The following is a 7093-nucleotide window of genomic DNA, read 5'->3' on the forward strand; positions in this document are numbered from 1 at the left end:
TTTGACCGGTCCGAGCTTAATCCTATGCCTCAAAATCTGATTGAAAAACCCCTCAGAATCACAAAAATAGGAATGGGAGACACCCATCATATACTGATCCAAAATTTTATACAAAAAGAGCCAACCCCCTTTGGTAATTACAAACTGATGGGCCACTATGCAGGTAGGGAAAATTGACCCTAGTTGCCTCTTCAACAAAAATATTTCTTCTATTCCTCCTAGTTGCCACAAGACTTCTGCCATTCCTACCTTTAGAGGTACTTGGTAAGGCAAGACATGAGGACTCCCCTTAAAACCATAGATTCTAAAAATAGTAGAAACAGGGTAAGGAATAATATCTCCCCAATTATGTGAAACTTTCAAATTATGGGGGCTATCCATAGGCTTGATGAGACTCATCAATACCTTAGGGATTCTGGGATTGTTAGTCAATATGAGACATCTCAATTTAGAAGCAAAATATCTATCAAATCTGACAAAACTGGCATTATTTGCATTCTAGGTCATATCTGCGGTCCACAACTGGACTGGCAGTGTTTCCCCATTTTCCTCTCTATTCAATTTCATCTCATTACTGAAATATGTCACCCCCTTGAACAAGAACATATGCATCAATAGAGAGTAGTGGCCAAAAATTTTCTCCACTTTGCCTCTCGCAATTCCAACCAAACCAATGTGAATTTCTTCAGCTAAAAAGGAGGCAAAATCAAAGATAACATCTACACCGAAAGAAAAATTTTGAACCATCATATACATTAGGCCAATGGGCATGAAATCCTGCTCATCCTCACCAAAAACACGACACAAGGTCTTGTATATCTCTACAGCCTGGGAAGTGAAAAGACTCTTCTTAAAAGGTTCTCTAGAAGATGCAATAATTACTGGTAGAGTTCCTACAGTACCAATGTGTGCCCTCAGTGCACCTCCCCTAATTAAATCTCTCTTTGCTTTGTATTAATTTTCTAATTCTAGCAAATTGATTAGCACATGGTAATCTGATAATGGTTCTAAGTGAAAAACTTCTCTAATTTCTTCAGGGCTAATTGAGACCAGAGGCACACCATCATTTCTTCTCACAACCCTAATGACTTGATCATAATTTTTGGCAATGTCTTCTAGCAAATCATAATCCATGAAAACACTTGGAAGTACTAGCTTTCCCAAATCAAAATTCCAGATATTAGCGTGAGGGGCAAACAACTTCCTTTCTGAAAACCACTTCTTAAACAAAACAAGGCTAGTTTGAGTAGTTACTGCATCCCTAACCCAGCTCCCCTTATCATATAAGCCATCAACAATTTTAAGCCTAGGGTTTAATGAAATTAACCTTTTAACCTGTGCAGGCTCTGTAGTGGATCCTGGGAATGATTCTAAAAAATCATCGTGGACATTCCTATCCATAAAGTTAACTTGACCAAAAAATGCTTTCTTAGGAGGCATCTTGATTGTAATAATGTGAACTGGAATATCATAGAGGTTATGTGTGAGTACTTACTTGATTTGCCAGAATTATCCTTCTTTGAACTTTTGCAGTTGCTCTTGAACAGATGTGGGATTGCTTCACATCTTTACCAAGCTTAGCATAATGTGATCGATAGGTTCTTATGCTCAGAAAACATGAAATCTTTGTTGGCGTGGGACTAATCGTCTATATTATACTCTATTTTTTCATACGCAAAGCTTTCATTCATCATAATTGCGCACAATTAAAAAATAGAGTAGCATCACACTTCCTTTTAAATTTGCGTCGATGATTCTTGAAAAATCCTACGATCCAAGAATGAAAACTAGGCTGACTCAATGTTCCTTTTAGCACGCTGGCAGTCAAACCAATAAATTGCCTCCATCTATATCTTTCCTTCAAAGCTGGCGTTTCAAACTGGGCCCACAGATGACCAAGGACATGTGTCATCGACTCGCTAACTCGCTATACTTATCTTTCGAGCACCTTTCCATAGCGAGCTAGCGATAACCACTAATCTTGCTTTGATCGCATGGCAAATATTTGAAATGACTTTTAAGAAAATAATGGTGGGTCCCTTTCTTGTTAACTCGCTATACTTATTCATCGCACATCTCTTCATAGCGAGTTAACGAGCACCGTCGATCAATACTTGATCTTGTGGACAACAATTTACTGCATAGTGGTGGACCATCGCTCGCTAACTCGCTATGCCTAACTTTCAAGCATTTTTCCATAGCGAATTAACAATGGCCTTTGATCTTGGTTTGATCTAATGATCAAAATTCTTTGTGTGCTTTATACATGGGGAGTGGGTCCATATACTGTTGTCACTGAGATGGCTGAACACGCTGGCACACACATGTACTTTTTAAAAAATCTTTTAATGACATCACATGTTGTTGGCCTTGTCCTGTTTGTGTCTTCTAGGTGGGTCGCTACATTGCTATCAGCAAAACATTAAATATTTGTCAAACGATACAACGAACTCTCGGTAAACAAATGCCAAGAAATAAAGCTCCACTTGCGCAAAAGTAAAAGCAAAGTCTGCACAAGATTTTCTTCGGGATCCTCAAAATCATTTCTAGTTATAAAAGAATGTTGTGTTTTGCAATGATCGGGCCCTCGCTATGTTGCTACCAAAAAAGTGGTGTTATTTCGTCTAGCGATATAATGACCTTTGACCGATTCTTAGTTCTGGTGATAGAAAACAAAACACACATTGATTGAAAACCCTACCAATTAATGCTAGTGTCAAAAAAGGTGGTCGTGCACATTTATAATGTTGCGTGGGAACTTCCACAGTCATATTAACCTTTTAAAAGAACACTGCCTTTTTTGCAAAATCTGAGCATTCGCTACATCGCCACAGGCAAGTTGCATGGATTTTTTCGATAGCAAGTTAGCGAATTGCCGAAAAAACTTGGATGCCAGTGACACCATTCATAGTTTTCTTCACGTGTGTTTATTCTTAAAATTGACAAGCTTAGGACATAGCACGTGCCAAAATTTACCTCATGTTAATATAATTCTCGGTGCCAAATTTCACTTTTCAGTATCACAGACACATGTTATCAATCTCGCTAACTCGTTATACGTAACAATCGAGCATTTTTCCATAGTGAGTTAACAATGACCATAAATTCAAAAGGATCCGACAGTGGGTTAAAACTTCTTTCACAAGGATTGAACAACAAACTCAACATGGGCAAGAGAAGAATATTCGCTTGTCCTCCTTTTTTAAAAAAAATTTCGTGCCAGGCAAAAATTAAATGGAATGGGATACAGGGTTTTAACAAAAAAATTCAAAGGCTAACAAAAATATGACTTAGCTAGAAATCCTATTCACCATTAATGGATTCCAATCTGAAATTTTTTACCTAGACAATGGAAATTTATTATGCAAAAATTCAGACCAACATAACCACTTTCCTATTAAAGTGAATTTGAGATTTTTTATTTCCTTTTTTTCTATTGGTTGACCTCATTTTTTCTGATAGTCTTTTCTTTTTTCTTTAAAAAAAAAAAGAGAAAATCAACCACGTGACAATATGGTTTGGTGACATTTGGTTTGAAAGTCTAGAACATGTAGCAACCCAAGCCACATGTGTTAACTATTGTGCGCCTTTTTGCATTTGTTTTGATGATTTATATTGGAGTTTGCATTCATTTTGATGATTGAGACTATAGTTGTGTAGCCTATTAATTTTTAATTAATTCAGGGACAAGGAAAGTAGCAAAAGGGAAGGAATATGTTTCTAGATGTACCATCAACTACAACAAGTTGTAGGAATTCAGTGAAGAAGCAATAGGATATGAGGTGCAAGATTTTAATGAGTTGTTTTTTACACATTACTATCCTTTGTTTGTGTTCATGATCGTGAGGTTAAAACTTACTCAAAGTAGGAGAGGAATATTTTAAGGACTTGAAAGTAAGCATTATTTTCATCTAGCCATGAAAGCTCATAGAGTTAGATTAGTATTCATCTAATCTCACAAGCTTTATATGATTGGCCCTAATCTTTCTCTTAAAATTATTTTTTCATCTGAAGCTTCAAATGTAACATTTTATTATTCTTTTGTAACTATTTTCAGCATTTCCATAAAGAATTTTGTAGATGTAGGGCTTCGTAAATAATAAAAAGGTAGCCTTGGGCTAAATTAAGTGAAAATGTCGGCACAAATGTATATTTACTTTTAAATTAAAATAAATAGTAATGACTTCAATTATGTATCTTAGAATTTTTCCATTAGGGTTTTCATGAACATTCTTTCAATCTTAGTGCTATTTATTTTCAAGTTTGATAGACATTTTATCTCAATTGAAATGATGAGATAGTTTGTGCATTGAATTCAAATTGCAGAGACTCTTCAAATTTGATAAACATTTTATCTCAATTGAAATGATGAGATAGTTTGTGTGTTGAATTCAAATTGCAGAGACTCATTACAATTGGAATGGTGTATTTATTTTGTCATATGATGGGCTATCATTTTTCAAAACCAACCTTAAGATGTCATCGTTTGAATTGTTTATCAATAGAGGAGGCTTATCCAAATGATTAATCTTATTTTGTGTGACCAATCAGGTCACTAGCATAATTTGCATCAAGTGTATTTCTGTTTAGAAATAACAAGTAGTTCATTTTTTATTGTTCTTTTAGATGAGAATAACTTTGGTAAGTTTTTATTGGCACTCGAATGGGTTGCAGGGTTCCCCAAAGTTACCTATGCTAGATAATGTATGATAATCAAAGCATTGCTCCGAGCTCTGCAAAAGTGCACATGTTTTGATGGTCATGTCATTTTTTATTTGTTTGGCCTATGTAGTACTCCAACAATGCGAAACCAAAAATTTTAAATTTTTTTAAAAAGAAATGGAAAGAACATAGAATAGTTAGCTCTAGAAATAGGATGTCCACGCTAGATGGCAATTAGATTATTTGCGTGTATGATTTCATGAATTCCTTTAATGTGTTTGTTGTCAGATTCTCATAAAAAAATTAATAATAATATGTAGAATGACACATAGCCTGCACATTTTTTTGGGGAGGCAGAAACATGATTGATGGATAGTACAAATATAAATTATCCTAATACCTTTTGAAATGTTTCCATAGTCTTCATACAGATTGGGTGTGTTCCATCTCTTTCTCACCAGTACATATTGTTGTTGCTTTTCCACACAGACCTATACAAGTAAGTATGGTTGGTAAAGCATTATATTTTATTATTTGTGTTTGAAACTAGGACATTACTTTGTTCCCTTTAATGTCAAAACTAATAATATAGTTGTGACAATTTTGGGAAGAAATTTGGCTACATCTATAACCTAGCTTAACACAAGGGTCACTGATTTTGAGGCATTTTGAGATAGTGAATCCTCTTTAACAACCCTTTAGAACCCACCAACATGTCGTAACTCTTAATTTCATCAAGATTTCCATTAACAACACATTATTTATTTTTGCCAAAACCATTGTATTAACATCATTTCCCATGTGATTATAATTAAGTTCACATGAATGTTCATTCCTATAAAACTTGTGACAACTATCAATTTCCCAATTTCTATTAAAAAGGTGTAGCCATTTACCTATCCAGAGCTCTAGTTTCTAATTAGAAGTGGTTCCAAGAAATCTCTTTTGAATAATCAAAAGAATATTAGATTAAGCAAAGGGTTGTAATATTGTTGCTTAAAATTAACATGTATACATTGTGTGTTTGCTTTAGTTGTAGAATGTAATGAAAACAATAACTTCTTCGTGGTTGGTTATGGAGCAATAGAATATAGAAGATATGGTCATGGTTCTAAGGTATGTGCTTTAGTTTATATTAAATTTGTTTTGTTGGACATTGAATTCTTCATGTTGAACCAATCAAGTCTTTTTTATTTTCTTAATGAAGAGAGATCTTTTCCATAACAACTTCAATGATATTTTCCCTCTATTTTTTGAAATCCAAACATCAAATCAATAAACATATGTAAAAATTATGTTACTAAATTTCATAGAAAATATTTTACACATATTTTTATCTTGAAACTTATTGTGGTTCAATATTAGGGCTTTAAAAAATTTAGCTACAATTGTGATAACTACTTCCTTAGATATTTCAAGGCTACTTGCTTTGTAGGACCCTTGCATTTTATGAGGTAACATGAAGAGTAAACCCATTAGAAGAAAAATAGTGTTTATCATCAAGCTGCTAGGAATACCATTTAACCTTCCTTTGTGGGTTTGCTTCCTAATACATTTGTGAGCTTGTGTTAGAGGTAATTAAGTTTATCACATGTAATCCTTAGTCATTTCGGATCAGAATTACACTCTTTCCAATAATTGAAAAGAAATGGGTTCTTTTGGCTTCTAATTCACTTGTCTAAGATATATAGCCTTTGGAACAAAATATATGGTTAAGAAGAACACACAAGGAGTATCTTCAAGCTCTAAATTGGTATACACTGAGGGACAATGTGGACTCTATAAATAAGGCGACCTCCCAAATGATGTGGCTTAAGCTATGTTCATAATATTCAAGAATGTTATTTTTATTTTATGTACTAGAATGCTTTGTATTTTTAATTTACAAATTGTGATGTCAACATAGTGATTCCGAACTAAAATGGACAGATATAAAATTTATAATAGTAAGTCACAAAACACTTTCGATATTTTAATCTTAACATTTGGGTTTATGATTTTGGCAATATTTTCTTGCAGCGCATTACTGTAGACTCCTTCAAACATATGGCCAATTGGTGTTTGAAATTTCTATTCAAGTCGTTGCTTCCAATAATTTATTTATTTTTATATTGCATATCAAGAAGTCAAAAAGGAACATAGTAATGTATTAAAAAATCAGCACAAGAGGATCACCACCAAAACAATATCAACCATTAAGGCTGTCACGAAAGTTTAAATGTACAGTTTATTGAACCATGAGACTATAAGTTATACGAAATAACTTCAACAACTAACAAACTCTAGCAACTTAATTTTCTTCATCCTCGCTAGATTCTGAAGTATAGGAGAGGGCATAGAATCAAAGTTATGCCCTTCATTCTGAGGGAACCACCTACCCTGCCTCTGAATCTTCTAAACCACCTAAGAGAGTGGAATATTGAAATCCTCC

The sequence above is a fragment of the Cupressus sempervirens genome, chromosome 3 (genome assembly GCF_028749045.1).
Source record: "Cupressus sempervirens isolate cs-2001-9-10 chromosome 3, ASM2874904v1, whole genome shotgun sequence".
Lineage (NCBI taxonomy): Eukaryota > Viridiplantae > Streptophyta > Pinopsida > Cupressales > Cupressaceae > Cupressus > Cupressus sempervirens.